The 14,536-nt window shown below is 35.6% G+C and overlaps 1 pseudogene; it reads right to left on the minus strand.

Moving 5' to 3' along the window:
- Positions 1 to 13,428: 13,428 nt before the first annotated feature.
- Positions 13,429 to 13,786, minus strand: LOC131943569 (large ribosomal subunit protein P1-like; annotated as a pseudogene).
- Positions 13,787 to 14,536: the final 750 nt, after the last annotated feature.

A 14,536-nucleotide genomic window follows, 5' to 3' on the forward strand; every position in this document is an offset into this window, starting at 1 on the left:
GCTCACAACTTGCTCCTAGTCAGACCAAGCGTATTTAAGACTTTTTTTTAACAATTTCAGACTTCATACAGATAATGTGTTAGCGATTAATGAAAGGATGCTGCCTGTGTACCCTCACTAAAAGGAAAGTATCATGACATATAATAATGAGAGTTAATTACATAAAAAAACAATTTACAAATGTAGGTCTGATGCTGATGAATAGTCTAGACTTATTTACCCTAGGTCCTAGATCTAGTTAATAGTGTATTGGAAATAATAAGCTACTAGAAAAGAATAATTTAGAGCAAAATATAACCAACAACAACACTCTACAGCAGCGGTGGAGCTAGAAAAATGCCCCCCCCCCGGAGAATTATATTTTGGGGACCTATATAGGCCTATATATATATATATATATATATATATATATATATATTTATATATATATATATATATATATATATATATATATATATATATATATATATATATATATATATATATATATATATATATATATATACAATCACAAAATACGAACATGGGATACTCATTGCTGGCCTGTTCGGGATTTGTTAAGCATGAATTTTAAAAAAAATCAACATCATGTCATGTGTGTAAGTGCATTAGTGTTTGTTTTTTTTTTCGCCTTTTTTAAATCATATTTATTTTATTCTTAAATAAACTATCTGCTCATCAATTGTGAACTGTTCTAGCCTACTTGATCACCTTGGAAATTTGTTATTTTACTACATTTACAACTGTTTTAAGTAATGTTACTGGAGATAATCTAAATAAACTGTGATTAATAAACAACAACCTGGTTCATATATATATATATATATATATATATATATATATATATATATATATATATATATATATATATATATATATATATATATATATATATATATATATATACATTTATGTGGAAAACAAGGGTTGCTCTATTTTAAAAAAATACTTGAGTTCTTATGCTTGAGTTCTATAGGACTATCCCAATCTACTTTTCTTTTCTTTACGGACACCACTGATTCAGTCGGTGTCTTTCATAGGCAGGCAGGGCAAACACCGACTAACTGGTTTGGATATCGGTTTGATTACCGTATCCAGAGTTTCTTCCAGGCATCTCTTCGGGGGGGGGGGCGGAACCCCCCCCCAAAAAAAAAATTCTACCGCCCCCCCCCCCACGAACGAAATGAAATTTATATAATTATATAAAAAATATATACTTTTAACAGTGTCCGCTCCCCGAAGAAAGTCTACCGCCCCCCCCCCCCCCCGAAAATTTGAAATGCCCCCCCCCCGGATAAAAAAGTCGGGAAGAAACACTGACTGTATAGGTCACTTCTGTCTTTTTGGTTCTGACATGGCTTATCTTTCGAATATTGTGTTCAGTACCTTATAGCTCCGCCGTAGGAAACTACTTCGTCACTCAGTTCAAATTAATGTATACCTACAGGGAGAGGAATGCATTCTGAATAGAATAACATTCCCCATTTAAAGATATTCGAAAAAGGCGGCACTTTGAAAGTAGTAAACATGGAATAGTCGGAACCGGGCTGGCTACAGCACGGCTGTGGGGCTGAGGCTGGTGCCCAAGCGGCTGTCCGTATACTTTCTACCTTACCTTCAATGCTCTACAGAGACAAAAGCACATACATTGTTATGATAACAAAACAACAAAAAGATCAAATTATTTATCCTTAGGTTTAGGCAGTGGATTTAATAACACCCCCTACACTTTTTGTAGAAAGTCGTCATTTTGTGCAAACATTATTTTGATCCACCTAGAAAAAGCATTAAGGGGCCTAAGTCTATCAGTTATTAATTTAAAAAAAAAACCATTGTATTTGTAGTAAATTATAAAATTTGGTGTCACCCCCAACCCCACCCCAGGTTTGGCTTGACGTGTCAGCTATTACAATTCTCAAGAAAATCTTTTCCACGGGCAAATTTTGTCTCCCTCACCCGGTGATAGCTCCGGGTTTAAAGTCGTGTCGCGCTGAATATCCCTATCCTCCAGGTTATAGAAAAAAAAGTATGTTAGTCACAGCACGAGAATACACGATAACTTGACGCCTGTATTGGTGGCATCGACAAGATTCGGGATGTACGTGTGTCGTAACTTCAAGGGTTTCACAATATATAAATATCAAAATACTTAAGTGTTATCTCGCTCTGGCGTACTCGATTACTATGTTGTGATGTCGCGTTTTCTTAATTGAAGCATCTACCGCAGTCTCTATTTCTTTCGTCTTCAGTTTTATTGAGTCACATGGAGACGCGCTTGGTAGGAGATGTTGAAAAAGGTTTGTATAGGTTTCATCAGTTTACTTAAAGCGTAGTCCGGATTCCGCTTATAAATACCTTCGTGACACGTAGAACAGAGGTTATTCTAAAAATAAATGTAATGAAAAATCATGCTTGCTGATGTTTGAGGTCATATTATTGAAAAACTTGTGACTTGTTTAATTACTATTTTATCGGGAATACAAGAAATTAAGAACACGTGATGTTTATTTTAAGGAATATTACACATTACGGATTCCTATGTATTTTGTCAAAACATTCAATGAAACTCATGTATTTAAATTTAAAAATATTGTATTTTTAACAGAAAAATGGGAAACTCAGATTTTTCACGAAAATGTAAAGGTCTATAGCCTACATATTGCGCAACATCCTGAAATTCAAGTCATAGTTTAAACCTCCTTATTTGCTATTAAGACTACGTCACTCTACAAATACACTAGCAAGCGGGTAAACATAGCGATACGTGTACTCGACACGCCTATATTTGTCCTCTCTAGTTTCATCCATCGGCGGAAACTTACTGTTAAGAAGTGGAGCTGTGCACAGTTAAGTTATTTCAGATAATGTATATTAATTAAAACTGACTTAAAGCCTTATTTATATATTTTACCATATTTCAAGCGAAATTCTAAATTTCTAACTCTCCTTACAATGTATCCTTAGTCATGTTTAAACATGTATGTGTCGATATAATGGTGTATATAGATAAGATAATTTAAAATGCAATACACTTTCTAACTTTCTCGTATACGGATTATAGAAAAAATATTTAATTAAAAAAAAAAAGTTAAATCGAGATTTTTTCAAAATCTGGGTGTTTGTGAGATAAATACGATAATCTGAGTACTGTTTCCGTTATTAAAACGAAATTATATATCTAATATTATGTCAAATTTGTAATTTTTCTTCCAATTTGTAATAATTTCCAACCACCGAAGTTTGTATTTTCTTCACTTTCGGTATTTTAAAAGCTGATAACTTGAGTACCGTTTCTATATATATTAGCTTATGTACGTACTTTTCTATGAACATTAACGATTTCCGGCAAATGGAAGGAGTACTTTACATTATTTACGATTTCTTCAAATCATTCAGTATTTTAGAATTATATATCATATTTTCAATAACATTTTCTAAACGATTTTCCGCTTAAATGTAATTTCTTAAAAAAACAAGCGGTATTCTACAAACTTCCTTTTATCTATTGCTTAATTCCACTGGAAGTATTTTTCTAAGCTTTACCGTTTCATACGAATATGCGAGAAAGTTAAGTGGATCTCAAATGATGTTCGATTGTACATTACTCTTTTAGCAGCTTATATAATTACCTTAACATTCCAAATGAATTAGAAAAAGGCGTATTAAAAATACCATTGACATATAGAGTTACATAATTGTTGGTTTTCGCTAATTGTTCCCTCATTACCCACCCTCATACACACCATGGATACGCCTATAATAAATCTAAAAGCGAGACCACCAACTGGCGTATATAAAAGTCAAGGCGCAACTGACAACTCTATCACTTGCTTCGTCTAACTGTAAAAATTACATTCTACCTATAGCGAAGAAAATTTAGCGTAAGCTGTTCTAAAACTTTTTTAATATCAACACGTGAGTAAAAGTTATATTCAATTGTACTTTTCTAAACATAATTAGTTAATAAGACTATTTAATCTAATTTTAAGTGAATAACGTGTGTTGGAAGTGAATCCCAAATATTTATCATGTGGCTTGTATTTGTACATTAAAATACAGGGGGTTATACAATGAGTTAGAGAGAGGTGTATCTTCTTTTGTTTATGTGCATTGACAAGGATTTAGATAGCAAGAGTATCTACATTCTATTTGGGTTTATCAATGAACACCATTTTGTTTTTAGCATGCTCTTTGGAAAGCTAAAAGGGTTCATAACCATATACCCATAAAGATCTTCATGTCATGCTTATCTCGTGTGCTTTTGTATGACAGAGAATGTTTCAGTAGATATCTATAGCTACGCGTAATTTATAAAGCATTCTGTCGGTTGAGAAAATAGACCAAAAGTCCATGATTTGCCAGTGTGCTCCTGTTTCCCGCGCATTAAATCGCAAGTGTTTAGGGCATACATATTTTTCGTTTTTATCGAAGATGTACTAACACAGGTACTACTTTTAGCGAACTATAACACAAGTATGTAAGCCCGATAATAATACATTGTTTGAGAATGTGGTGCTTTGAACATAGGTGTTTCGTCCACAGAGGGTCTTAGATCATATTAGGTATGTCCACAGAAGGGCTTTGAAAATGGAAATAGCTAAATTTATAAGGGAAACAAAGTTTCGTAATTAATTTTAAGGTGCAGTATGTTCTAATAATATGATTATTTACCACGTATAAATGCAAGAACTCTCAAATAAACCGGAAGTGATCTCCCCTAAACTTTCTAAAATATTCTTATATAACACTACGGGGGATGACAACTCGGGATATAAACAATATTTTAAATCCATTTTTAATTACTTAAACTTTTAAAAAAAAAATAGAATAGAATCTCGTAGAAAAAAGAATTGCGCACCAAGTGAACGCTAAACAAAATGTGTATAATAGTGCGGAAATAGGAAATATTATCAGTACTATATAAATTCACATGCGTATTATAAGAAATCTGAAATAGCGTCATTTACTACTTCTAGTAATCGGAAATTACTCAATTTTGAAAGAAGGCAGATAACTAGATCTTTTACTTAACTGTGAAATTTCATTTATCTATGTCAAATATTACTTAATTGTTATAGGCTTTTGAAAAATTTAAACTAGAAAAAGTTCCAATTCTGGTTATCGGAAATCGCTGACAAGTTGATACAGATCTACAACATACAGACAAGATTGCAAAATTATGTTTTTCCGACTAAAACGGGTGTAAAACGTCGTGATTTGCAAAAATCTTGATTTTGCACGATTACAATATTTTTTTACTACCATGAACTTTAAGTTTAAAATTGTATATAAGCAAATGTGGCAAAAAAATAAAATAAAACGACAATGTAATTACTTCAAACAAGAGTTCCCTATGTTCAGTTTATTAGGTACTTTTAATTAGGTACTTTTAACAGTGTCAACCACCCCCATCCCCCCAAACGGTTCAAGTGTTTCATTCGCCCGATGCGATTGCTGCCTATTTTGAAGCGTCTGCTGCATCGCAAAGCCCTAACAAGCAGCAGACCACTTTGCTGTATATTAGAACCCATCGTAAACTTGGCTGCGGTCTCAGAAGAAAGGCTGACTCAATATTTTAAAAGGATTTTCTCAATGCGTTACCAATCTTTTATATTTAGGAGTGTGATCTCCCTTTCCAATTTTCTGATTGAATCCTGTGGAAAAAAATTGAGGGGATAAAAAATGATACTAATCGTTAATTTTAGAAGTTGAACTGGTGTAACGAAACATAACATAATATCAATCGTATATTTTTAGACGCGTGGCCCTGTTTCCTAAACTAAGTTATTTAAATGTAAACAAACACGGCACTGTGATGCTTTGATAATAGTTATTGGGGTGAGGGGTTTGTCTACTGCCAAGACACTCCAGGAGTGATTTATGAAAACAATGGTTAGGTCAGGTTTGCCTGTCTTCCTTCCTGGGACTTAGGCCGCTGACAGGAGATTAACATGCGTCTCTGTCTTAGGCTAGTCTCTCCAACTGTCCCCAGGTGTATCCAATCTTCTTGGTGTCTTCTCCAGGTCACGTTTCCAGGTCTTTCTTGGTCTGCCTCTCCTCCTCCTGCCTTGTGGATTCCAGATGAGGGTCTGTCTTGCTATGCTGGATACAGGCTGCCTAAGTGTGTGGCCAATTCATTTACATTTTCTTTGTAGGATCTCTACTTTGAATGTCAGTTACTTTGTCCATTGCGATAGTACATAATTTCTGATGGTTTTAGGCCAGCGAATTCGCTGGATCTTTCTGAGGCATGCGTTTACAAATGATTGTATTTTCTTCTTATTTAAAGCAGGTATTCTCAATGATACAGCTCTATAGAGTAAAACGGGTTTGACTAGTGTGTTACAGATCTTAATTTTTATTTCAAGGGTTAAAACTCCAGAACTCCAAACATTTTTTGTTGGTTGAATACTGCTCTTGCCTTGCCCTTCCTTATTTTTATGGCTGCCTCTGTTCCACCCTGCTTATCAACAATACTTCCATGGTAGGTGAATATATCCACTACTTCTAGGGCTTCTTCTGCCAATGTTATAGGGTTGCTGTTTATATATATATATATATATATATATATATATATATATATATATATATATATATATATATATATATATATCAGAGAGAGGCGGCTCAGGGACATTCAACTGACGTGTTTTGTTTAAAATGTTACAATATTAAAAGTAACTAGTAACAGTAGAAATAACAGTAGTAAGTAACATATACTAGTAAAGGTAGCAAGTAAGATTGGCATGTAGCACATGCAAGTAACATAGGCAATTATCATTGGCAGGTAACATGGGCAAATAATTTAGCCAAGTAACATAGGCAAGTAACATTAAATTGTTAAGTCTCTATATATCTGAAATATGTAAATGATTGCCCCGTAAATCAAATAATGAATAAATTATTTGTAGTGTAAATAGTTTAGAAATGTATCGTTTTCTAAATTATACATAGTAGGTAAAAAAATATTTGTAAAAAAATTTAGAATTTTTTTAACATAATTTATAGGCTACCTTAATAATTTTTACAATTAATTGAATGTTTTTTTTTTATAATAATACAAAAAATATATAAAAAGGTTTTTAATTTAAAGCATCGATTAACTTCAAAAAAGTTTAGAACAAGTACATTCCTGAGAGTTTTTATTGATGATTCATCCCTCCAAGTTTTGACTTTGTGAAGGAGAAGCTGGGATAGAGTATCTAAAGATACTCATATTTTATGCAATTCCCGAGATTCACTTTCTACTCGAATAATTTGGCACTTATTCTGTATCTTACTTCTTCATTAGGTTTAAAGCTACAAGTTGAATACAGCCTTATTTAAATTGAATTTTAAGCTGTTTACCTAATTATATTTTATGATATTTTATTCGACTTGAATTTTCAAGTCTCTAGATAATTGAATAACGTCAGAGTTGAAAACAATAATATAAATTTTGCTATAATGTAATGAAAATGTTTTAAGAAATATATAGCTTACAATAATAATACATAATGTATTAAAGTAATTGTAAAATAATATAAAAGTTTTGATTTTCATTTATAATAAATATCGTAATACTATTTACAATTAACAGTGCGTCGGTTTAATATTAACACCGTATTTTGGGGGAAAATTGTTTTTAATAAAATAATTGATACTTAAATGCTGAATACGTGGATTAACTTCACGAAAGTAAAGAATTAGTACATTTGCATGACAATAACATTTTGCGTGTGAACTATTCTTGCTGAAATTAAAAGTAGTAACAAAATATAAATCAGAATTTCACTTGAGCACTATGTCGGAGATCGTGCTGAATTACGAACACAGTGGGACACGACATTGTATAGCTTAACCAAATCAGGCGGGTCAGTCGGTAAACTGACGGTTATATGACCTCGTTGATCCCGTCTCTATTATGAGCACTAAGGGTTATACAGTAGTTTTAATAGAGAAACCTATGAAAGGGAAAATGTGGGCAGCTACACTAAACCGAACCAGGAGACGAACCCGGCGCCCCTGCGATAATGTAACTGATGGCTACTAACTATACCTGGGCGGTCGTCCCTATTATCTACTTTAAGATTACACGTCGTCAAGATGATTGATCTCACTATTAATTAATATAGGTCGTTGAAATGATCTTCCTCACTATTACGTCCAGGTAATGACCAAATTTGACCTTTTAAACACATTAAGCCGTCAGAGCGTTGATGTTGGAAAAACAGATTTTAAATGATTTTAGTGTGAAGTACACCCGCCGTTTACCCACAATAACAGATAGCCTATATTAAAACAACCATTTAACCATTTATCCGTTATTTCAGTGATGTTCAAGTTACCATTTCACCGATATAGCAGCCACGTTAATACCACAGCCACACTTATATCCCACACACGATTGATGTCGTTATTTACATAAAACTAGGCAGCAGCGACGATTCTTTTATTTCAGTCTATGGCATCATTCTGTAAATTTCTTAGCCTGATCAATATCATGATTCGTGAGATAAATCCTTTTATAGCAGCGTATGTGATAATAACGTAACGTTTATACGTGATCGTTATGGTGATTCTATAGTGAAATAAAATCATCAATTAATTCTAACACAAATAGATATTTTGTAAATTGAAAACAAAATGTACCAAACAAGAGTATTGGGAGAAAAAAAGCTACATAATACTAAAATGTAAAAACATTAACATTATAGCATTTTGATTGTATTTAAATATGCTATAAAGTTTTAAGAAAATATTTTATATATCGACTTAGCATATAAAATTGCCCAGTTATATTTTTAAAGATACATATATTTTATACAATCCAAAAAATGGTAGTTACGTTCGTGTCAGAGACTGTCATGCATTAGGGACACGGTGGGACACTACATTCGATAACCCGAATCAGGCGCGGCAGTTGTAACTCTAACGGTGGTATGACCTGGAGCGTCCCGTGCTCTCTAACGAGCACTGAGCATATACATTTGTTTTAAAGAACACACTACATCATGGACACGGCGGGACACTACATGTGATGACTTATTTATACCAGAGTACGGACCCAGTACCCATGCGGCATTATAAACAAAGGCTCATGAGAGTGCCCACTGACGTACTTATACCGGTGTTGTCGTCGAGATAATCTACCTCACAAAAACGTTTCGGTCGTCGATTTGATCTACCTCACTATTACACTCGTGTCTTCCAGATTATTTATTTCACTATTACATGTATGTCGTCGAGACGATATACCTCACTATTACATGTATGTCTTTGAGATGATCTACGGGACGGAGTGGCCTAGCGGTAGATAGCTGGATTGTTTACCCGTAAGTCTCCAGTTCGAATCCGTGTTCAATTCAGTAGACCGTCCCTGAGTCCACCCAGTTCTGATGGGTACCTAACACACGTTAGGGTAAGTAAAGGCGGCTGGGCATAGTGATGACCACACTATCCCTTCATATGCCAAGGTCACAGAAACAAGTGAACTCTACTTCACTTGCCCCATAAACCGTCTGGTTTGAAAGGGAACTTTACTTTACGTAGAGATGTGCTGAGGGTAGTATCAACCCTCGCCACTAAAACTGGGATCTAAGACATATTTTACATTTACACAAATCAGTTCACAAAATCATTTACACAAATCAGATGACGATTGTAAACTAGGAACAGCAACCTATCTAGCAACTTATCTAGACAAAATGAAACAAGGGTGTAGTCCATTTGCCGATAGGATTACCAACTTAGGTTTCCTTTAGGCTGCTCCTGCAACATTTCTGATTCCAGGCCATAGATAACATCCTGTCATTTAAGTGCTTGGATTTTCATTGAGCTATCAACAAAGGATCTAGAAGACGATTGTCATATTTATTTTATTGACCTATTGTCATCTGTTTCTTTATCTAATATGTTAAAAATAAGATGAGTACCTAAACTAGATTTGTGACAGTTGTATATATATATATATATATATATATATATATATATATATATATATATATATATATATATATATATATATATATATATATATATATATATATATAATGATGTGCTCATTTCTACACCAACGTAAATGTTTTATTTAAATTCTGCTTTGTACCAAACTTTTGGTTCAATTTTCCGAAATCTGTGTTTGATTTCATATTTTATATATTAGAGTAAAGTGCCAGGTTGATTACTCACTACTTAAAGATTATCTAGATTATTTAGATAAGCCTAGAATGGTAAATAGAATAGTTATCCACCCCCCCCCCCCCAGCAGGGCTTACATTAAGTACAAAATTCTGAAAACGTTGCGTTTCTACTGTCTGTAAACAAACCTGAGATTTTTTAAAATTTCTGTTTCATCCCACACGTCTAGACATTGTGAGGGTAAACTCGGGATAGAGTATCTTAAGATACACATATTTTATACGATCCCCGAGATTTACTCATCTACTCGTATAACTTAGCCCTTGTTCTGTATATTACTTCTTTATTGGGTTTCAAGCTACGGAAATATAACTTTAACTAAATTGTATTTTTATGCTGTTTACCTAATGATATATTTTTTAGCGCAATTTCCATACTGACAATTGCAATTATTAATTCGTTATTTCTGGATATAGGGATGGATGGATGGATGGATGGATGGATGGATGGATGGATGGATGGATGGATGGATGGATGGATGGATGGATGGATGGATGGATGGATGGATGGATGGATGGATGGATGGATGGATGGATGGATGGATGGATGGATGGATGGATGGATGGATGGATGGATGGATGGATGGATGGATGGATGGATGGATGGATGGATGGATGGATGGATGGATGGATGGATGGATGGATGGATGGATGGATGGATGGATGGATGGATGGATGGATGGATGGATGGATGGATGGATGGATGGATGGATGGATGGATGGATGGATGGATGGATGGATGGATGGATGGATGGATGGATGGATGGATGGATGGATGGATGGATGGATGGATGGATGGATGGATGGATGGATGGATGGATGGATGGATGGATGGATGGATGGATGGATGGATGGATGGATGGATGGATGGATGGATGGATGGATGGATGGATGGATGGATGGATGGATGGATGGATGGATGGATGGATGGATGGATGGATGGATGGATGGATGGATGGATGGATGGATGGATGGATGGATGGATGGATGGATGGATGGATGGATGGATGGATGGATGGATGGATGGATGGATGGATGGATGGATGGATGGATGGATGGATGGATGGATGGATGGATGGATGGATGGATGGATGGATGGATGGATGGATGGATGGATGGATGGATGGATGGATGGATGGATGGATGGATGGATGGATGGATGGATGGAAGGATGGATGGATGATGGATGGATGGATGGATGGATGGATGGATGGATGGATGGATGGCTGGATGGATGGATGGCTGGATGGATGGATGGATGGATGGATGGATGGATGGATGGATGGATGGATGGATGGATGGATGGATGGATGGATGGATGGATGGATGGATGGATGGATGGATGGATGGATGGATGGATGGATGGATGGATGGATGGATGGATGGATGGATGGATGGATGGATGGATGGATGGATGGATGGATGGATGGATGGATGGATGGATGGATGGATGGATGGATGGATGGATGGATGGATGGATGGATGGATGGATGGATGGATGGATGGATGGATGGATGGATGGATGGATGGATGGATGGATGGATGGATGGATGGATGGATGGATGGATGGATGGATGTCCGCAGTTTTAAGTCGTATCTCCTCCTCAACGAAGCAATATAGAGGAGTAGTTCCAAAAGCAAATATGTCAAGCACGTTCCGAGGATAATTGTGGGCCACAAAAATTCCCGGAATTCCTTCCTGGATTTCCTGGAAAAGCCAAAAAACCTCGAAAAAATGCAGTTTTTGGCCCATATCTCGGCAACCAGACCATTTAGCGACTTGAAACATTTACCAATCGATTCCTGCCATAATTTAGAACACTATTGCCGAAGAAAGTTTTCGAAAATATCCTTTCGTTCGGTCACATTTTTTTAAAAAATTACATCTATAATAATAGTTTCGCTGTCTTTGTATCTATCTATCTATCTATCTGTCTGACAAGAACGCTCTAGAGAAAACACAAGCAATTTAAAAACATGCACAGTTAAACGAAAACGAAGTATGACGTCGTTTTGAGCATAGAGTGGAAAATAATATCAATACCCCTGGTAGCACGTCAATGCCGCCCCCCTTCCCTCTCAAAGAAATTACGTCATATGCACACAGTAATATGACGTCATTGATTCTCGAGTAAACATTGAATAAAAAGGCAATTTTGTCTAATCTAAGTGTTTTGCGTGAAGAGTTTCTTTCATACAATTCTTTGGGTAGGGTCTGAGCCCCCCCCCCCTCCCCAACTCAAAAGAAATTTCCTCATCGATACTCTATAACAGGGGTCTCCAAACTACGGCCCGCGGGCCGGATGCGGCCCGCGAGGTCCTCTCATCCGGCCCGGGGAGATCTTTTTGTCCACGGAAAAACGTTTGTTGGTGCTGGCTGAAGAACTTTGCCCAGAAAAATCAAAGACATGCCTGGAAGAAACTGGCCCCCGAACTGAAATTTGTTAGTTAATGCGGCCCTCGGACTTTAAAGTTTGGAGACCCCTGCTCTATAATAAAATTACCGCCTAATTAATGTGTCTAATCTAAAAAGTGGTTTTCTTGCAATTTCTTTAATGCAATTCTTCGCGTAGCGGCTAAGCGCGACACCAGTGTTTCTTTCAGACTTTTTCCTCTCTTCAGGTAGGGGCGAAGCCCCGCCCAGATTCTTCCTTTAGTTTGTATGATCTACAAATGCGACCAGTGTTTCTTTCAGACTTTTTCCTCCCCGGAGAGGGGTGGGGGTACTTGAAATTATCGGGGGCGGAGGTAGAATTTTCTGGGAGGGGGCGGACACTGGAAAAATTATATAATTATATTTCGTTGAATGGGACGGTAGACATGTTTTGGGGTGTGTGTGTGGGGGGAGGGGGGGGGGCGGCGGAGCCCCCTCCTCCCAAGTAGAGTTGCCTGAAAGAAACTCTAAATGCGACTTTTGTCATGAACGAGATAAGTGACATGGTTTAGGGATATGCCTATGACTATATTTTGTATAAATTAAAGTACCGATTCTGGATAAAAATAAAATACATTTTCAATGTCATTTTGGTTTCGTTTCCGGTTAAATTGAATGAAGGTGGTGATTTTAGTTTTGGATTTAGTTTAGAGAAAAGAGACATCACTATCAACCTAGCGCCCGTTGTATCCTTCCTCAACGGGCCATTTTTCTCGTTATACATAATACACTACAGTACTAAGGAAATTGCGCTTAAATTGTCACTAGAGTTTTTATTAACTTGTTTTATTTTATTCTTCTTTTTTTTTGTCAGGTTGAATAATATTTATCGAAACAATCTAGACCTATGAATTAATCAAACAGACCAACGTCCATGTCTTCATCAGACTGATCAGACTCTTCTGTTTTAGTGTCTTTTTTCTTCTCTTCACATCAGGGCTTTTGTTTCTGCAGCAGCGGCAGGCGCAGCACCAGCAGAACTTTCTACATTAGTAATCAGGTCTCTAACATTCAAACCCTCCTGGGCTTTTACAAAGAGACCTGACCAATATTGCTCCACAGAAACTCCAGCAGCTTTCAACAAAGTGGAAATTTTTTCACTTGTGGTTGCTACTTCACCATCTGCCAAAATAAGAGCGGCTTGAACGCATACAAGTTCATCTTCTCCGGCCATTTCTGTTTTTTTTAAACGATTTTAAAAAGATTACTGTAAAACAAATAGTGTGCGTCGCCGAATAGGCCTTAGCTCGTTGGAGAACAATACAATTTGACAATCTGTTTCAGTGAAAAGGAAGTGTTTCGTAATTTTTAAATTTTATTTTTTGACTTGAATTTTCAAGTCTCTAGATAATTGAATTAATAATAAAATCTCGATAAAATTTAAATTAAATTTGCTTAAAATTTAGAAAAAATGCTTTAAGAAATGTATAGTTTATCAGAATAAGTTTTATGTCTTAAAATAAGTGTATAATAATATATTTTTAAAAATTTTTCATATATAATAAATATCGTAATTATATTTACAATGTACGCTATGCTGTTTAAATTATAACTCAATATTTTGGGAAATTTTTATTTAAATTTAATACATTTTATTTTAAATGCTTATTGCGTCGATTAACTTTAAAAAGTTTAGAACTAGTATATTCGCACGAGAATAAAAATTTTGCGTGTGATGGTGCGAAATATTCTTGTTGAAATTTAAACTAGAAATAAAATATTAACTCGATATGACACGTGAGCATCGTATCAGATACTGTGCTGCATTAGGGACACGGTGGGATACGACATTCCATAGCTACCTTCTCTAACTTAACCAAAAACGTGACTACATTAGGGTCACGGTGGGATACGACATTCCATAGCTACATTCTCTAACTTAACCAAAACGTGACTACATTAGGGACACGGTGGGATACGACAT

The sequence above is a fragment of the Physella acuta genome, unplaced genomic scaffold (genome assembly GCF_028476545.2).
Source record: "Physella acuta isolate Inbredline_101_S28 unplaced genomic scaffold, ASM2847654v3 ptg000462l, whole genome shotgun sequence".
Lineage (NCBI taxonomy): Eukaryota > Metazoa > Mollusca > Gastropoda > Physidae > Physella > Physella acuta.